Source organism: Diadema antillarum, unplaced genomic scaffold (genome assembly GCF_040938485.1).
Source record: "Diadema antillarum isolate AM-2024a unplaced genomic scaffold, OU_Dant_1.0 seq00000301_RagTag, whole genome shotgun sequence".
Classification (NCBI taxonomy): Eukaryota; Metazoa; Echinodermata; class Echinoidea; order Diadematoida; family Diadematidae; genus Diadema; species Diadema antillarum.
This window is the reverse complement of record NW_027271324.1, coordinates 606,528-627,870: the sequence shown is the minus strand read 5'-3', so window position 1 is coordinate 627,870 and position 21,343 is coordinate 606,528. Positions and strand designations below refer to the sequence as shown.

General features: G+C 39.1%; 1 pseudogene; it reads left to right on the top strand.

The window, feature by feature from the left end:
* Nucleotides 1-21,118, top strand: part of LOC139730287 (solute carrier organic anion transporter family member 4A1-like) — a 32,450-nt pseudogene extending 11,332 nt beyond the window's left edge.
* Nucleotides 21,119-21,343: the final 225 nt, after the last annotated feature.

The following is a 21,343-nucleotide window of genomic DNA, read 5'->3' as shown; positions in this document are numbered from 1 at the left end:
GGAATGAGCTTACACCCTCAGGTTTAGGTGGGGGTATTAATCACTATCATTGATACATGTAGTTCTAGTTTTTAGGAATTTTTTTCAGAGCAAAATTAATCCCTTGTTGATCATGTTGAATCTTAGCCTTTTTGAAATATATATATAAAAAAGAAGTAATAGCTGTTAACTGAGACATGATGGAACCTGCCTGCATGCATTATTCTTGAAGCATAATTCTTATCTTAAAAATGCAGAAAGGGTTCACAGATTTCTCAGGAAGGTTATAAGCACATGCTATCCAAGGAATGTAAACAAGTTTAAGTGGGGTTCACAAGATATCACTTTCATCCTCAAAATACATAGTCACTTTTAAAATAGACAGGCAGTAATCAGTCTTAGATGCAGGGGTTACCATAGACTGTGATGTTGTGTATTGTTTGTCGTTACAGGAAATAAGAAGTTAGCGAACATGCGCAGATCAGAGACACAGAAAGGAAGTGAATACAACAAGCGATCTGGATTTAGGAAAAATCTGCTTGATTTTCCCCGTGCAGTATGCAAAATCATCAGCAATCCTCCCTTCATGGGCATCTGCTTTGCCATGGCATCAGAGTGGTTTGTCATAGCAGGAATGGCAGTCTTCATTCCCAAGTTCTTAGAGGCCCAGTTCAACATGAGTTCCAGTGAAGTAGCAAGAATTATTGGTAAGTCATCTGTTACAATGTTATGACCAAAAAAAAAAAAAAAAAACCCAGAAATTTCTTGATTTTTAATGTATTTTTTTTTCTTTGTTTAGAATTAATTTTGAATATTTAGATAAAATGATCGTAATGTTAGTGCCGGGCTCCAGTTTGGACAATTTCCTAAACACACTTGAATCACAACACAGAGCAGCGCACAATTTGATCTTGTGGCTAACCTGACTTATAGTCAGTTTTAATGGTCAGTTTGCACATATGTGTCATTCAAATCATAAGGAATGAATATTCATGTAATGAATTATCCTCAATAAACATTTTAGTGTATGCAAACAAAATGTTGACTGGTCATCCAATATATAATGTAAATGGTTGTGTAAGTTTGAGGGAGTTTTGTAGATTTCCATTATTGTACAGACCAAACAGGGAAAATGAAAAGAGGAAAAGGTAAAGCTGTGTCATGTGATGTTAGGTTGAGTTTTAGATGAAGAAGTATAAGTGAAGAACTTACTGTTAAAGTGGACATTTTCACACATTTTGCACTTCCAGATGCCTAGCGCAAAAATAAAAGCACACAAATATTTTTGCATACAGTACTTTCCTGTAGTTACTGTCCTGATTCTTCGGAATTAAAAACACACAAAATTTGTCAAACCAGCCGAGCGCAAAAAATTACTCCCGCAAAAATATCCACTTGTACAGTATATGACAGGTCAGATGGATGGGATGGATGTGTACTGGTATGTGTGTGTACATGTGAATATATGCATCTAGATGCAGGGGCGGATCCAGGAATTCCGTAAAGAGGGGGCGTGTTTACAAAATTAAAGGGGGGCGCACGCACCCCTCCCCCCATTTTTTTCTTTTTATTTCTTTTGTTTCAACAAAAAATAAAGGGGGGGCGTGCACCAGTTGCGGTCCTCCCTGGATCCGCCCCTGTAGAGGGGTGATAGGCACAAGAGGGAAGGACATAATTCTAAAAGAAGTTCAAATTAGATATCTACATTAGTGACTGAGCACTGTTATCCATAGATAACAATTGAACTTTGTCTACTAATTGTGAAAGTGATTAGTCTAAAATGTCATAATTTGAAACATTTTTATGCGTTCATGTGTCAGTCAATTAAATGGTCCATTCAAACATATTAAGCATGAATGATAATTCATAAAATTGCAAATAGAGTTTAAGCCTGCCCCAGTAATTACAATTTCCAACCTCACAGAAGAGATTTGTACATCATAAGTGAGGAGAATACCATTCTCCTTTCTATTTAAAAATCCCTACCAAAACTCATCAAACACGCCTGATACTTGTGACATCATTAAATGGAGTCAGCAAGCAAAAACAGACTAAATCCTACAATGCATGGGTACAAAGGTGTAACTGTTTTTCCTTGGTGAGCATTTTATTATTTGATATTTACCTGTTAGTGGGACAAATGCCATACCAATGCAAAGTGAATCTGATACTTTTCCGTGTCATTTGAATCGTATCCGGGCACTTACCCCCTGGGCAACTACCCTCCGGATAACTACCACCCGGATAATTACCCCCCAGGTCTATTCCCCCTTAGGGCAACTACCCCCCGGACAATTACCCTCCTAGGGTAATCACCCTCCAGGGCCATTACCCCCTAGGACAACTACCACCCGGTCATCTACCCTCCTAGGGCAACTACCCCCAAGGGCAACTACCCCTAGGACATCTACCCCCTGGATAACTACCCCCTGGGTAACTACCCCCTGGATGACTACCCCCCGGATAACTACCCCCCAGATAACTACCACCCGGATAACTACCCCCTGGATAACTACCCCCCGGAGAACTACCCCCTGGGTAACTACCCCCCGGATAACTACCCCCTGGATAACTACCCCCCGGAGAACTACCCCCTGGGTAACTACCCCCCGGATAACTACCCCCAGGATAACTACCACCCGGATAACTACCCCCCAGGATAACTACCACCCGGATTACTACCGACCCCCCATAACCATACCCCGAAACCCCCCCCCCCCCCCCCCCCGCCCCCTCCTGATACTTACCTACTGGACAACCCTCCCTCCCCGCCCCCGAAAGTTACCACCCGTTGTAATTTTTCCATAAGTTCATAACACCATATCAGAAGATGCACCTTTCTCTTACACTGTCATCATTTGTGACCCTGCACCTCAAAACAAATAAAAAGTCGCCAGATATGAATTTTTATAGTTAAGACCATATTCTGAAAGAGCAAGCTTTAAGCTTTAAAATGATGTATAACTCAAATCAAATGGACTCTCCTAACCTATCTAAATATTGGAAAGAAAGCACAAACTCAGGAAAAGTGGGAACTGAGAAAAGAGGCTCTGAAGTACAGTGTCTATTCAAGCGCTTAATCTTTACCAAACCGTGCTGGCTGTGCGATGAATGGGACAAAAAACAGGAAGTAAACCACCAGATTTACAACAATGAAGGGATTATCAGATTAGAATGAAATTGAATATGCCTCATTAACACATTCTGTCCATAATTAATGCCAATTTTCAAAGCAGTAACACTATCCTTTCAAAAGTTATTAGAGTTGAAAGTGAAGAGTGTGGACAGGGTTTTTCAGAAATGAAAAAGGAATTCTAAAGACACGCCTAATCACATTATTCTACCAAAAATGTTCGAGATAAACTGCTAAGAAAACACACTTTCCTGCCCGTTTTATAATACTAAATTTTAGCATAATGTATAAAAAGAAAAAGAAGACCCGCTCTTTCAGAAAATATGAAAAAGTCAAGTTCGGCTTGGTTGACCCATTTCACTTATTTTCAGTCCTCACGCAAAATCAGTGTGTGCGACTTTATGTTCGTTTTGAGGTGCACGGTCACATTTACTCTTTTGGCTTGTCATTTTCTACCGTTATAACACATTAGACGATAAACATAAGAAAAGGAGAGTTGATTTCACTGCAATTCATATTCCCTTAACATTAGAGAGGGACCCTTCGATATAAAGCCATAATTTCTGATAGGATCCGGGCACGGTTTTATGAAAGTTATCAGTCCTGACAAGCTGTCAGTTCCACACAATTACCAATCGTTAGGTCGATCAAAGCAGGTCCATGGTAACAAGTCAGTGACTCGAGCTTATCAATCAAGCAGAACCCATGGTTTTATTGAAATTATTAGAGACTAACAAGATGTCATAACTGACAACTTTTATCAAACGGTGCCCTAATCTGTCATAAGAGTAAAATTACAGTAGATAACTAAGTAGAATTGTGCTAGTTTTCAAATTAAATGTTCTCGACACTTTAAGTGGAAATCCAGTTCAAATATAAGTTAGTCTCATTAGAAAGAGTAAAATATTACGAGTTTAACGGTATTTCTTTTTTTTTTACAAAACACCCCTAGTTGTTAACGAAGTCTTTTGTCCCGCACCCTCTTTTTGAATAGATCTATAGAGAGTTGTAGTTGACAGAATCCTTTTTACATTATATATGAGCTGCTCTGTTTTATCCCGGCCATTTCAAGAGTATTTTTTTTTTCACAAAAACTTGAATTCTTCTTGGAATAACATGCTCTTTAATATTTCGTAAGGGGTTTCTAATTATTTCACCCAAAAGATGTCTAAAACCTGAAGTTAGGTCTCGACCAAAACCAGATGATATGATTTTTTTTTTTTCAATTCAAATAGCAAACGTTGTTCGAAAATAACAATGAGAGACGTACTTTTCTGGGGGAGAGTTATTGTAAGAGGGGTGATTGTTTGGAGCCTAATTTTAATAAGGAGTAATTGTCAAGGAAGGTAATGCTCTGCGGTGATCATACCAAGGAGGTGACAATCTCTTCCCACATCCTTGATATACTAGTTGTTAATGCCCAATAATGCAGTAGGGCAATTCTGAAATGAGCGTTAACGGTATAACAGTAAAATAGTTACAAAATTGATGAAACAATACAAAGAAAGCACATTAAGACAGAGACGAAGTACACAAATAAAGATACAGTGCACTCCCATTACAACGAACACGGTTATAACGAAATTTCGTCATAACGAAGCAAAACTTCTGGTCCCAAAATTATCGCCATTAAAGTCTATGGTACAAAATTCGCTTATAACGAAGACGGTTATAACAAAATTTTCGTTATCACGAAGTCTTTTCTGAGCGCCACTGACAAAGAAAAACAAAAGAAATGTGCTCCGTTATAACGAAATGCGGATCGCATTCGAAAATGCATAGCGGAACAAGCATTTTTAAAGCGTCTCAGTCTGCATGAGCGAACGCATCATTGAATGTTCACTCCCGTGTATCACGCACAGTTTCAGAGGGGAACTTGCGTTATTGTAATACAATAATCTGAATTCAGATAAGGTTTGTTTCATTGTTCCGAAGTCCTTTAATACAAAACACACAGATTCTGATACAACTGAATGTCCGTTAGTTCGGAAAAGAAAGAGAGTTTGTTATTAAGCACATTTTGGCGTTATTCCAAAGGTTCGTTAATCCGATAATAAAATATAGTCCTTATTCTTATTCTTATACGGTTCGTTAGTCCGAAAATGACAGAAATTCAAAACTTTCGTTAATCGGAACATTACAAAAAGTATCGTTAATCCATGGTGGAAAAAGGAGAGTACACAACAAAACTTAAGAATTGCAATTCTTATAATCGTCTTAAGATAAATAAATCTTCGAAATAACAAGCCTTTCTCATTTTTTTTTTCATTAACAAAATTTCTTCGGAATAACGAACCTTATTTCATTTTCGGATGAAAAAGCCTTCGGAACAACGGACTTTCTGAATAGTGAACCTTTCTCTTTTTTTGATTTATAAACCTTCAGAATGACGAACCTCATTTCATTTTCAGATCAACGAACCTTCGGAAAATGAACAATATATTATTTTGATCTAAATTATGAGCTCTCGGAATAATGATTCTGCGGAAATGCGAACCTTCACATAAACAAACCATCGGAATCCCGGGGATGGCGAAACTTCGGAATAAGGAGCCTTCGGAGTAACGTACTTTAGTAAGAAAAGAACCTTTTGAATAGCGAACTGTAACCAAATCGTACACCGTCATTTTCTACACATGTGTGACAACACAAACAACTTCATGCTCTTTTTAAAATGTAATATTTAAACGAAATTAAAAAGGTAATCTCCCATTTCACATAGCTTTCCAGCGTATGATGAGGATTCAACAAACATAATTTTTTTTTTATACGTGGTTTCCTTCTTTTCGTCATACATTGCATATCATATTTGTTCGGTTATAACGAAATTTCGCTAAAACGAAAAAAAAAAAAACTGCCGGTCCTGAGCATTTCGTTTAAATGGGAGTGCACTGCACATGAACACACACGAGATAAATCCCTTGTAATGAGAGAAAGAGGAAAGGTGAGTTATGAATGACAGGAATAGACTACCTTCACGGTGGACAGAGAAAAGCGAGAGGGAAGAGGAAGATGATGGGTCAAAACCAGGGCACGTGAGGCATGAGATATAAGCTCCTCAAAATAAAGAAGTATAACATGGAGTTGTGGTAAACGATAGACGATTGTGGTTAAAAAAATATTGCAAAAAGTTTAACTCATTCTGAAGTGTAACATTTCTTCAAAATGTCTTTAGTTCAATGGTAAAGGCATTCAAACTTAAAACTTTTTTTTATACTATACTATCAAGAGAAATCCAAAATTTCGGAACAGTAAAAGAAAATACAGATTTAGCGAAAATAGTTTTTGTTAAAGGCATTGACATTTACTGGATTGCCGGGTAGGATATGAAGGGACAGCTTCGTTTTTTTATGAACATAGAGTCAAAATACAGAGGGAGAAATTAAGCTTGTACATAAATCGTCCTAAATGCAAACGATACAAATCGTAAATCCTTAAGATGTTGTTTTCATAAGATGATGTATCAGTATGGCATCTCCGTGATTCCTGGCAAATAATACAAAGAACTTCGTTTCCTGTAGTAATGATATTCTTTTTATTAAAAGTAAGATTGGGGGTGGGGGCAATGACCCGGGAGGTAGTTACCCAGGGGGTAATTGGCGTGGTGCACTGTCCTGGGGTAATTTTCCTCTTGATAGTTATAGGGGAGGGGGAGGTGTAGGCCTATTTATCCGGGGTAATCATCCATGGGAAGTCATCGGAGGGGGTAGTTATCGGGTGGAAGTTATCTGGGGTCTAGTTTTCGGAGGAGGGGGTGATTAACCTTGGGATAATTATCCTGGTGGTAATTATCTGGAGGGGGGGTAGTTATCCGGGGGGGGGGGGGGGGGGGGGGTGATTATCCGGGGGGTAATTATCCGGGGGATAATTATCCGAGGGGTAATTATCCGGGGGGTAGTTATCCGGGGGGTAGTTATCCGGGGGGTAGTTATCCTGGGGGTAGTTACGCAGGGGGTAGTTCTCCGGGGGTAGTTACCCAGGGAGTAGTTCTCCGGGGGGTAGTTACCCAGGGGGTAGTTCTCGGGGGGTGATCCAGGGGGTAGTTCTCCGGGGGGTAGTTACCCAGGGGGTAGTTTTCCAGGGGGTAGTTATCCAGGGGGTAGTTATCCGAGGGGGTAGTTATCCAGGGGTAGTTATCCGAGGGGTAGTTATCCAGGGGGTAGTTTTCCTAAGGGGGAATTGCCCAAGGGGGTGATTGCCCTAGGAGGGTAGTTGTCCGGGGGGTAGTTGTCCTAGGGGGTAATTACCCTGGAGGGTAATTGCCCTTGGAGGGTAGTTGTCCGGGGGGTAGTTGCCCTAGGGGGGAATTGTCCTGGGGGGTAATTATCCGGGTGGTAGTTATCCGGAGGGTGGTTTTCCAGGGGGTAGTGTTCCTAGAACCCATTTGAATGATCTGCTTTATAAACAACAGTAATGACAATCTTTCAATTAAACTTCAATGTTAAATTTCATTTAAATCTTGTTTAATCTGTTAAATAGAAGGTAAAATTCCATTTCTCATGGACTTGCCCACCCAAACATTTTGGCAAAAGTCATTGTCAGCATTCGCTTGGCCGTGCTATTAAAGTACTGTTTAAAGGGACATTCCAGACGATTTTCATAATTTCACATCATGTAGTACATAAATCGACAACTCCATGTATATATTTGTGAAATTTATTGTGGTTCTTGAGCAGAGAAACAATACTTTGAAAAACCTTAAACAAATTACACTGAACAAGGATGATGACATAGGAGGTTCACATATTTGATAAATGTAGCAGTGTAATTCCATTACAATACCGCTTGCTTGCGAGTTCACCTGTGTATAATCTATGCATGCCTTCTTCTTTTGTTCTGCTTCCTTGAGCCCCAACTCATGCATTCTTATGGTGACTCTGCCATGTCATCATCCTTGTTCATTGCAATTTTTTCTAAATTTTGAAAATATTCTTATTCTTCATCCCAATTATCACAAATTCTGAAACTCTGTACTCAGTATAACTAATTTATAGTGTACAAATGTAAAAATCTGAAAATCATCCAGAGGTCTCCTTTATTAAGTTATGCATTCAGCCATGCTGCTGCGCAGGGTGGTTTGCTGTTCATTTTTATACATTCACCATTGTTAGACAGGCTTTTCAAACTCAAAAATGCGATGGCCCTTGCATTGTAAAATCTTAAATTATGCCATTCCAGTGATGGTTTCTAAGCTGGGCACTAGTAAAGTAGCATTCTGTGCCACCTTTTATTTCGAAGAATATCACAATTAGGGTAATTCAACCTCTTCTAATTTAACCTCTTCCTCAGTAGCAATGAATGCACTTATGACTTGTGTTTTAGCTGTGACACATCGTCTACTTCTGTGAGATTGGTCCACTTTATGACTTGTGTAAAACCTTCGCCGAATTTTCCTGAATCCATCCGAATTGCTTGCATTATCACAGACATCTTATACATTTTTCTTTGCTCTTGTTGCCTTTCTTGTTGTGGAATGAGCAAAAGTCTTACATTTTGTCCTTTCTGAGATTCTAGCATAAACACAGCATATGAATTTTTGCCAAATGGTAATTTTCTATGAATGGTCACTTTAAGTCATCTTTTCATGAATCTGTGTGTATCCTGTCTGTCTAGGTGTCATGTCCATCACTGCTCAGCTCAGTGGTGCACTGGGAAGTGGTCTTATCATCAATAGACTGGACCTCAGGTTTAAAGGGCTGCTGAAGCTGTGTCTAGTGTGTGTATCCGTTTCCATCCTTGCAGCACTGGCCTTCACCATGCATTGCCCTATGGTTCCCTTCTCTGGGGTCACTCATGGAAAATCTGTCAAGTATGTTTTCTCTCTCTGATCCCCATATCTTCATAATTCTCTTTTGTCATAAATGGGTGCATGTATCAAGCCCAAAGTGTGAAAGAAGGTGACTTAAGTTATTCAAATTAGTTGGTCAGGTGACTGGACATTATATTTTGGGGTTGTCCACCATTCACCCAAGCTTCAGTTTGGATGATGTAAGAAAAACCCTGGGATGGATCTCCAAAAAATTTGGCACATGAAGTGAAGATGCACTGATAACATTTTGGGCAAAATCCCTCGTGATCACTGCAGGTGATCAGCTTCAAGCAGGAATTTCCAGTCTTTGGTGGTTTGGCAGGGAATACTTAAACAATAATTCATTTGCACAAAATGATGTGGTGAAGGCGATTGTACATGTACTTTGACAAAAAGAAAAGCATTATCAAGCCATTATTATTATTTTTTTTTTTTGCACAAAACGTATAAACTGCAGGAATACATTAAATGTAACCACTTTGGACCCTCCTCCCCCCCCCCCCCCAATTTACCCCGGAAGTGGCACAAAAAAAAAAAAAAAAAAATAGAATGTGGTTATTAAGCTCTTGCCGATTGTGATTCAATCCCCTAAAACTCACCTGAAACCAGTTTTCAACATGCCCAAGGACCTGGCACACCTTTCCGGGCAAGCCTTGCTTGTGACTTGCGGTGAATAATTTTTGCTACCCGGTGGTCCTCACAGATGGCCTGCACCTGACAGTACCTAGCACGTAGGCCTCTCTTGCTCGTGGTTGCCCTGAGGTGTGCGTGCAAGTCTAATTTATCCGCAGCCACAGAGAGAACACCAGTAGGAGGCTCAGCTGCCTCAAGTCACAGGCAGTTATCCAGCTTTAAGTGTAGTGAGGTACCCACACCTCGTCAGGGGCCCTAATATTCTTCACCTTGCGTAAAATTGCTACAAGTGCACTGAACAAAAATGTACACCCAGGACTCTCTTCACTATGCTTGAAACTTTGCAGGGTTACCACAACCAAACAAACTGAGGTGAAAACCGAACAGTTTTTCTTGAAAATCTTAAATTTTTATAAGGAATACTTGTTATCAGTATCATCACGGTCACCCGCACATGTCTTTTACATGCTTTGTGTATGGGAGTGTAGGGTGGCCATGTGCGGGCCCCTTCCTTAGCGCACAGCTATTCTGCATCATTTACGTTTGATGACAATAGCTGCAAATTTCTAGTATTGATCATTAATTTGTAGCTCCTTTGGAATCTTCAGCATTTTTTCTTTATTTGAGTGGTATTTCACAGAATTTCAGGGACGCTGTGAGATCTAAACATACATAAACATTAACTATTATGAGGTGGGGGACACTCAAGTATACATAGGTTGCCCGTGGATCTGTGCCTATGCACCTGAAACGTGTGTTATCTGCGGACATTCTACGAGCATATTATGGGTGTTTCACTGGTAAAGAACGGTGTCGATACAGCCAATATCCTTGTAGCTGGTCAGTTCTGTGGGCATGGAGTGAGCTACACCTATATGAGCAAATTGCATGCATACTGAGAAGATTCAGTTACTGCCTTTCTGCTGATTAGTTGAGGGTTGGCTGCGACCAAGGGTAGTGACATTCTTTGAGGACCTCTGCCATATAAATAGTCCTACAGAGGGATCCCTTCACTGAGTTGTTAGCCCTCATGTGCCTGACATGTAGGTCACATGGGGTACACCTAATTAGATTATGAATAGCACACATCCAGCAGGCTAGACACATGAAACTTGCCCAAATCCTTGTCTGCCCACAGAAATTATCCTGCTCGCTGGAAAATCCCTACACACAACAAGCCCACATAGCTTGCCCAGAAAAGATGTGACAGGGCCTAAACTTGGCTGTGGGGTAATAGGACTTGCATGTGCACCTCCTGGCAAGTATGGGTGAGATATATGCAAGGCTCTGTCATGTGTGGGCCATCTGCAGGAACCTCGGGTAGCAAAAATTGTTCCCAGAATAAGTCACACACAAGCCTTGCTCAGAAAGGTGTGACAGGGCCTTTGGTTTGTTAGTGCTGACCTGGAAAGTGAAAGGCGAGACCATGCAAATATGATTTTTCATGCTGAGAAAGATTACTTGTGGTCAGTTTCTATTTTCTATTCTTTATTTTTTTAAGAGATAGCTTCATGGTGAAGCAAGGTAATTTGCAATGTATTTATGGAATAAGTAGTGGCTGATATTGAAAAGCAATCATTTATAAGGAGAGCCTCTATATCCCCAGTCCTGTGCAAACTGCACACATCCCCATGAACCAAATATTCTGTGCTGATTGATATACTTTAATGTCTTTCTCTTGTGTCAATCTCCACACCTAGGTCAATGTATTCTCAGGGGGAAGACATGTTTTCCCTCCCCTGCAACTCTCACTGTGTCTGTAGTTCCAAGCCTTTTGAGCCTGTCTGTGGGGTGATGGTGTGATGTACTACTCCCCCTGCCATGCAGGCTGTACAGAGGAAGCCTCAGAAGACAGTCCATGGGTGAGACAGCAGTATTACCAGTCAATCAGTTATATCCCTTCTTTTATTATGGTTTGTTTGTCTCATTTGATAGACCTTGCAGAACACTGCAGAGATCGGAATCTTGCTGTAAGCTTATTTGCTCATTTGCTTTCTGAAGAAGTAATTGTCATCAAAAGATCACGTATAGTCTTTAGGTTATTGTGGAAAGCTGTAAAAGGGACACATAGATTTTAACCCTTTGAGGACGGTTTGATTTTGCTACAACACGCATTTCCCATAGACCACTGCCCGAGTATACTCGGGACTCATCCTCAATGGGTCAAAAACTACACGTAGCATCAGAAATTATGTTACACCCCAAGTTTAAAGAAAAATGGTAAAATCAAGTTTAGGAGAAATGAATTTGCTACTCTCTGTGTGTTTGATTTTTCTATAAACGCTTCTTAATCCCTAAACCTGTATTCCAGGTTTATCAAAATTGCCAGTGCTCGATGGAAGATTACACTGTGCATGTCTACAGCAGTAAAGAAGGCATGGTTACTGTGTCATCCGACAATAAATCTTCCTATGGAGCATCCAAAGACTCTTCACTCCATACCCCATCATTAGAGGATGGGACAGCACTTCCAGGCCGTTGCTTCACATCCTGCTCCTACAAGTGGCCATACATCATCATGCTGTGGGTCTTTTTCTTTGTCAACACTTTTGCCATTGTACCAGCCTGGGCAGGTAGTATAAGGTGAGCAAGATTTTTGTGTAACAGTTCAGTATTTTATGCAATACCACCAGGTACTCTAGTTTATCTGTAGAGAGGATGTGATCACTCCATTTAGCAGTGCAAGTACAGGCCAGTCTAGCTTTGTGAGCAGCATAGATTAACACTGGTCTATACTAGCCAGCATGCCTAGGAGGAGAGCATTTCTCTGATTTACATGATAAAAGTACAAAAAGATGATATATACTACATAAAAGGTGACCCTGGACCCCGCCATTTTTTTTTTTTTTTTTTTACATAATACAGAAAAACACAAATGGGTCTAACCACTTGGGGCACCCCACATTTTTCCCCCAGAAGTGGCACCAGAAAAATGTGGTTATTCTAAAGTTTTGTTGTTGTTGTTGTTGTTGTTTACTGTCAAGTCAGAAGTTGGACAAGAATACCAAAAAATTGTTGCTCGCTGAATTTTTTTGTTGTTGTTGCTTGTAAGCTGATGAAACCTGAAAGTGGTACCAGAAAAATAAACACACGTTCATGTACATCGGGCAGTGAGTTGATCAAGAGAGAGAGAGTGTTTGCCTCACATTACATCATGCATTTGGCTATAGTGACTTGTGAAAATGCACAAGAACATGGGGTTGAGAGTCAGGGCAAGGTGAGGAGAAACCTAGAGTTGATGAGTCAAAGCTCTAAACACTGCAGTGCATCGAGTGTGTAGTCTTACACAGACACTTGGCACCACAGACATGACACTTGCTATGTACTGTCATGTCTAAGGTGGTATATTAGGACCCAGAAATACCAACATGAGGAGGGGTGGGGAGCAGCAGCCCCCACATTTTGGCTCTTCCTTAAGAAAATATAAGAAATAATAACATATCCAAAAAAGAAAAAAATGTTTACAAAATCTGAAAAGTGAAAATAGATAAAAATTGTGTGTGTGTCAGTGTTTCATTTGGTTTTGAGTTTTGCTTTATGCTTGTGCAGTAGTATTCAAATGTTTTTTCACTCATTGTCGCCATTGAAGGTAAAAAATGGAGTATTTGAAATATCTCTATTATACATTAGGTTACCTGGAAGCTTAATGCTTTATATCATATTTTCATATTTACTATTGTTTAACTTACTTCAGTGTCTGATATAGTAAGCCATTTTGCATGATCATATGTGACCGTGCACCTCAAAACGAACATAAATTCGCACACACTGATTTTGCGTGGGGACTGAAAATAAGTGAAATGGGTCAACCTAGCCGAACTTGACTTTTTCACATTTTCTGAAAAAGCGGGTCTTCTTTTACATTATGCTAAAATTTGGTATCATAAAACGGGCAAGAAAGTGTATTTTTTTAGCAGTTTATCTCGAACATTTTTGGTAGAATAGTGTGATTAGGTGTGTCTTTAGAAACCCTTTCTCATTTCTGAAAAACCTTGTCCACACTCTTCACTTTCAACTCTAATAACTTTTGAAAGGATAGTGCTACTGCTTTGAAAGTTGGCATTAATTATGGACAGAATGTGTAAATGAGGCATATTTGATTTCAGTTTAATCTGATAATCCCTTCATTGTTGCTACTCTGGTGGTTTACTTCCTGTTTTTTGTCCCATTCATGGCACAGCCAGCACGGTTTGGTAAAGATTAAGCGCTTGAATAGACACTGTACTTCAGAGCCTCTTTTCTCAGTTCACATTTTTCCTGAGTTTGCGCTTTCTTTCCAATATTTAGATAGGTTAGGAGAGTCCATTTGATTTGAGTTGTACATCATTTTAAAGCTTAAAGTCTGCTCTTTTAGAATATGGTCTTAACTCAAAATTCATGTCTGGCGACCTTTTTGTTTGTTTTGAGGTGCAGGGTCACATATTGAGTCAATTTAGGAAATGCAATAACTTATCCCATCAACCAGTCCACATACACCTGCCTTTCTGCAACACTTATGCATTTTGTGAAAGACATTGGACAGTGATCAATTTGCAAGGCCTATCTCATCCTATCCCATAACTGGTCACCATCAAGTTATACAAAATGACACTACAATCTATATATTAGTTCAGCGCAAATTGCATTTCCTAAACTGACTCGATATGATCATGCAAAATGGCTTTCTACATCAGATACTGAAGTAAGTTCTAGAATAGTAGATTAAAAAGAATGAGGAATACCCAATGGAAAGCATAAAAATTGGTCTTTAGCTTATCTTGCACCTTTAGATTTTGAAGCAAGTCCAACACTTTGAAAAAAGAATAGCTCAAAGCTGCTTAACACTGAAACCTTGTGGGGAGGGTCATCTCCTTCTTAAAACTTTATACAACTGTTTTATCATCACAGCTATTCATTGTCATGGGAACTGGTTCCACAACTTCCGGCAGTTTGTCATTACAAAAAGATTTCTAGCGATGCAAGCATGCATATTGTAACAATTCCCTAGCTGGTGTGTGGTGCAAAGAGTTCTGAAATCGTGTGGACACTTGCAGTGCAATGACAAAAGACAATGTCATTAACATTTTGGTGTTTGATCTCGAGTTCCATCTCAAATTCAATGGAAATAGCCACTGTTGTCATGCCCCCATTAGTTCATCAAGCTAAATTATCCAGGAAATGTTTTGAAAGTTTAAAAAACAAAAACAAAATTCTTCATCATGATGGCCACCAAATGTTGATGTATTGAGTACTGTAAATTCTTTGTCATAACACATCATGCTCAGAGATTCAACTTACCACATTATCATGAGAACCACAAAATCTTACATAGAAGTAACTTACTTCATTTTAACATGTCACAATATACGTCATCATTTGTGATTGATAGTTGTAGTAAAAGATCAGTTAGCATTGGAATAACATTGAGCTGAAACATGGTTTGCCAAGCTCTGAAGAGAATCCCCGTAACAAATTGTGTGTAGCTTTATTACTGATCTCTGTGTCAGTACATACAAAGCCAAATAATCTTGACTGCAGTCAACTGGTAATAATGAGCATCTGCTTCAATGCACACATTCACTGACCAGTGCTATCTGTGGTTTTAAAATGTTCTACAGTGGCCAGCTGAATTGGGCCACCCATGAATCCCTGCAAATGCTATGACACATGGTGGGGGTTGTTTTATCTTTTAGGGTCAAAGGGCATGCAAGCTGGTCCTTTCCCAGAATGATTCCGTTTATAAAATACCCAGTACTCAGAAACTTCTTGATGGGTTTGTAATTGTTTCAACTCACTAGCACAGATTGACTTATGTGAGTTATTGTGCTTGTTTGCCATCTGGCATCTGTCATGCATTGTTCATAAACGTTTCATATTTTCATCTTCTGGAAGAGTGGGGACTGGATTTTGACTAAGCTTGACAGGAATCATCAGGGGAGAGGGGGTTCATTTGGAAATTAACATCTTTATCACTTCTCTCTCTCATGTCCATGACTTTCCAACCTTCTCCTTCACCATCTCCAAAGATGTGGTTCATCTTTCTCCTCTCACTGACTTCCAAACTCTTTACCCGATTCTCACTCTATTATTTCTTTGAAAACAACGTTGTACTGTGTCTGTATCCTATCCTCCCACATCTATTGGTGCAACTGCAACTTCCAGCTCACTACTGTCCTACTGTCATTATTTGCTTCCTTGGACACTCTCCATATGTCTCTCCCTTTACTCTTTCTCAGATCTTTTTTTGCCCAACAACAGTCCTCTCAAGGACTTCATACAACTTATGTCACCACAAACCTCTTAATACTTATTTACATCATAATGCATCCTTTCAAACAAGACATGAATAACATATTGTATTCAACTACAAGACATCGTCCTTTACTCTTTGATAATCATTTGTATTAGCTAAGAGTGAATCCACAACACACTGAAATACTTCATAATTTTCCTTTGTAAGGTGTGTGTCCTACTCTCAACGCTCCTTCGCTCTGGGGGTCCAGACTGTGATATATGGTCTCGGTAAGTATCAGTGGAAGTTTTGATGTATACAGGGTCGTGTCCTCACAGATATTCAAAGTATTAAAATTCAGAAAGGAAACACTGATGTTTATTCTTTTGTCAAGGAGAATCATATTCTCAGTGCATTGAGAAAGCGTGTAATGAGGAGACCTACCTGTTCATGCGCAAAGGGGTTGTGGTTACAATCCATACACAGGATCAGTGCACCATGTGTCATTGTTCTGTGTGGACCAGTGCTGTTTATAAAGAGACTCTGGCCAACTTGGTTTTCGGCTTATGAATTTTGAAGCCTGTATTTGGTCAATAGGTTGCCTCATGACCTTCATGGAGCCATGTCATTACCGAAGAGAGCGCACATGCAGTGCCCATTGAACTAAGCTCTACTTGGCTTACTCTGATTATGATGTCTGAGCACACCCGCTAACTCTCTAAACATGTAATGCGCTGAGCCCTGTTAATGACATATGGCATCCACTTTAGCAGTTGGCCAGAGTCTCTTTATATATGGGTAATTCCATGGGGTTGGGACTGAAATTGTGACATACAAGTTGAAAATTCAAGTTGGATAAATTGAAATTTCCTTTTTTCCCCTGATTTGTTACTCCCATTCTTCAACATATTCCACTAGAAATCTGTTTATTACTTCGCACACTTTCAGTCAGCATGGGTAAACGGGTATGGCAAAATACCTATGTTACACGGACTTCATTTGTTGACATCCTTCATCATTTTGTGTTCTGAAATGATAACAATGAACACATCCACGTTTTTTTCATCCATAGCACATCAACATGTTATTTAACAGGTGCATGAGATCATTATTAGTAAGATTGTATGTTCTGATGTCAACTGCAAGCCACTTTTATTAACATGTTTTTTTCTACAAACCATTAACAATTTCAATCAAAGGTTTAACTTTTTCATCAAGAGTGATACAATGACAATATTCTTAAAAGCACCACAATTGAAGCAAGTGATTTGTATGGGTATTCAAGTGAAAACATGATTTTATTGTTATAATCAGGGGTTTTCAGACAACAACCTCGCCTACGGTGTACTACCTACGTTACACGGACAGTATGTCTTTGTAACATAGGTACACTACGACATATCAACTGATTTCCTTTATTGTGGTGTGAGATGTTAAAACCTACACATATAGACTTTATGTATGTTCCCACAAGTAACACTATTGTAACAGTTCTTTGGAATTATATCTACTGCACACCTGTGGAACAATACCTATGTTACACAGACTTCAATTCTTTGTAACTCTGATATGAAAGAAGGCAGACTTAATCAGAAGAAGAAGAAGAAAGTGAAGCTTTACACAATTTGACCTAATATACACTAACAACATCATCAACTAGTTGTCAACTAACTAAGAAAACTAATAAAGAGAAATCAGACAAGTCGTCTTGTCTTCTCCATGTTCTTTGTTTGAAATTAATTTCTGCTCTTTTGTCCAATGTCCATTTAGCCCTCGATTTTTGTTTTTCTTCTGTCCATTTTCCCTCTGTGCAGTTTTCTTCTTGTCTAGTTTGTTACATTCGCTCTTCTTGGGTGTTGCTTTGTCGGCTTATTCGCTCTTCTTGGGTGTTGCTTTGTCGGCTTCCTCTCTGTTTGTGGAGTGCTGTGGATGTGTCCTTTTCACTCTTTCATGTAGTTTAACACGTAGCGGTGGTAGAGGAGGAGCCATGGCAGATTCATCAAAAAACTGAACAAAAGGTGTAAAGAGAAATAGAATAAAAAAATTAAAAGAAAATTTTTGTCGGGGTTGACTATATATTCCTGTTGATGTATCTGTGTGTTTATGAATGGAATTAAATAATTTTAACAATTTTGCTCACATTTCTACCTCTTGGCATACCCATTAGCTAGAGTTCCATGTGTACCTCCCACCAAATTTGAAAAAAAAAATGGGTTATGCTTAAAATGATGTAAATATTAATAATAATAATATAGCATGTAAAACATAGGAAAATATCATTTTCATACTCTATGCTAAAAACTTGTTTTCAGATGCAAGCTACACTGTAGGAAGGGCAGGTCGCTGCCCCCAGTGTCCTAGCTAAGGTTAGGGCTAGGGTCAGGGTTACGTTTACGGTTATGGTCCTTATTAGACTCCCAAAACAATACTAGGCCCTATTTTATATTCATCCCCCATCGAAATTGTCGCCCTCTTTTTGAATGATAGTGTAGAGCAATAATAGTCCAATTTTGATTGGGGTTCATAATTTTATTGAAGCCTTTCCTACCCACTACCCACCCAAACTGAATAGGACACTGGCATTTTAGCTTTGAGACTTCACAGTGGGTGAAAATGGAATGGAAATGGTGAATCCTTGTGAAATGTTAACAACTTCATCAGAGCATCTAACAGGTCAGTGAAATCTTGGAAGGAAAACATTGACATTTTCGAAGTAAATCTGTTAAAGAGAAAGAATTTCACAGCTCCTAGTTCCCTCAATATCACCAGCAAAATAAGGCAAACTCTATTTCTCTAGTTCAGATGCAGTCTGGACATCTACGTTTTCCAACTAGTATAGTGATTAATACTAACTCTAGCACGTCTACCGTGGTAGATACCTAATGACAAAAGGGTCCAAAAATTCACAATAATCGGGAGGTAAAACAATTTTATATTGCAGTGAAGATACACTGATATACTTTTGTATGGTTTTCTAAGAGAGGAATATATGCTCCTTTTGCAGAGACCGGCATGGACGGAAAATTTGGCAATCAAAATTATGAACATGAACCTGTAACAAATATCTCAGTATGTGGGACTACAGTATCATCGTCCACAGTATTTTTGGCCAGTTCAGAGGTATAGATGTCATTTTTTTTCCTGTAATAGAGTTACAGAATATGACAAATGTTATTATTTTCGTAAAATAGCGTAAAAGCTTACCAATTGACATCAGAAACATTAAAACTCCTGTACCTACGTTACATGGACAACGGCAGAAAAACAGATCTTGCGCTGTCCAGGTAGGTGTATATTGGCTGTGAGTAGTTTTTCTGCTATTGGGGGAGGACTGCCAGTGACATGAATATGATTGCTGAAGTTAGTAGCTCTTCTTTTTATCGCAAGACGCGTCTTTCCTTACCTACGTTACACGAAGAGGCCGGACATCGCACTGAAGTACAGTGATATGTTCCGTATTTTCTCGTTTATTTGGAAGATTTTGCTGCTAATTTTGGGATAAGAATACTCCTGAAATATAAATCTCATTATAGAAATAAAGTTTCTAATCATATTATGATTGGAAGTGTATGTAAAACCATGCTATACCTATGTTACAACAAAAATTGCCATGGACATCGTTTGTAACATAGGTATGAGGTTGCTTGAAGATGCTCTGGTGTTCTTATTTTGTTACAAATGTTTATGTGCCTTATAGTCTTTGTAGAAGTCACCTTGCCTCTCTTAATTATGATAGGCATAATGCTGAAAGGTTGTATATTCCTGTTTTACATTGCCATGAAAATGGCATATATTTATGTCACAACATAAACCACAAAAAACCATGGGACATCATTAGTGAAACAGTCATAGACAAAATACATTTGTACACAGGCTTATTTTTTTTTCATCAAATAATTCTTCACACATTTCTCTCCAAGAATAACTGCAAACCGCGGACAATTATTTGATAAATTTTTCAGAATATGACTTTTATTCCCTATACAACATGAAAATCTAGAGAAGACCCAACCCCATGGAATGACCCACATGGTACTCTCTTTATATATGCACTATTGTGCATGTGTGTTGAGTGTTTCAGTGGAATGTTACTGCAAGAGCATCTTAACAGAAGGATTGTCAGGGTGTTGTCGCTGCAATATCCGTGTGATGTAGGGGTAATTACCCTTGCTGGCTAGGGTAGAAATTGGCAAAAGTTGCCTTGACAGTGTCCGACCAACATTTTTCGTTCAGCGTCTTTACAGGCAGGGTAAAAAAAGATTGTCTGCATGTTGTCACGATAACTCTGGTTCAAAAGGCTCTGTTGACACAGGGTTGCAGTCATCATGAATGCTCCAGAATGCTGAAATGCATTTTGCAAGAGATTGTTATGGGCTCTGTATTGCACCCATGCACTGAACATTCCCAGCATGCCAGCTGAATGTGGCCTTTTCCAGCAACTTTTACTCAGAGTGCAAGCATTCTTAGAATGCAAAATTGCACCATTTTTTCTCTTTTTTTCATGAAGAATGGCCTCACAACCAAGGGAGCTCATCAAGTTTGGATTTAAATTCGTATGAAAATGAACAGCGCCTTGAAGTTTTACTGAGGAAACATTTCATATCCAGAATCAAAGAGAGTGCATGCTATATTAAAATCACTGCAGTACCCGCATTTCATTTCTCAACATCAATTCCTACCTTCACTTCCACATGGCTCTCACCTAATCTTTTTTTCTACAATCTTCAGTATACATCTCCTATGCCAGGACAAGGGTATATGCAATTGTGTGTTGACATGTGATCCATAACTTATGCATCATGCACATTTTGGCCTGTGATGGGTGTATGGAGCCTGTATTTTTTTTCCCAGTTGTAATATTTGCTGCTTGAAAAGGATTATTTTGCACTACCTTACGCACTAGTCTAATGTAATGGATGTAGCAGCATATTGTGTGTTGGGAGATTTTCATGGTTCCGTAATGAGAGCCCCATATCAGGGGAATATAAAACATCTATATTTCCTGACCTCTCCTCGTTATATTAGGGTCAATTGTGATATATGTTATAATGATATACTCATGAGTAGTATCAAAATGTCTTGTTACTTTTGTCTCTTCAGGGAGTGCACCTTCATCCATTGTCTTTGGGCTGTTCATCGACAAGACCTGTGTAGTATGGGAGGCTCTTTGCGGTATCACCCAGATATGTTGGCTGTATGATAACCACATGTTTGCCTACACCTTGCTTGGACTTACGCTGGTGTGCAAGTTGCTTTCTATTTTATTTTTTGGAGGTGCACATTTTCTCTACAAGCCTGTTTTGAACAAAGAGGATGATGGTGAAAAAGATGACAAAGAAGAAGACGTGTGAAATTGGACCCCTTATCATTGCTGTTCAAGAAGTGCTTTATTAGAATGTCTGAAATAGATACACAAAAGTGATGTTATTTTTCATGTCTAGAGGCTGTCATACATCATATGAAACAAAGTGGAACAGTATTGTCATTTTTAAAAAGTGAGATAGAATGAATGCTTGTGAATCAGGTAGAATGCGTACCGTACCATTTTTAGTGGCACCTTAACACCAACTTGTCCAAA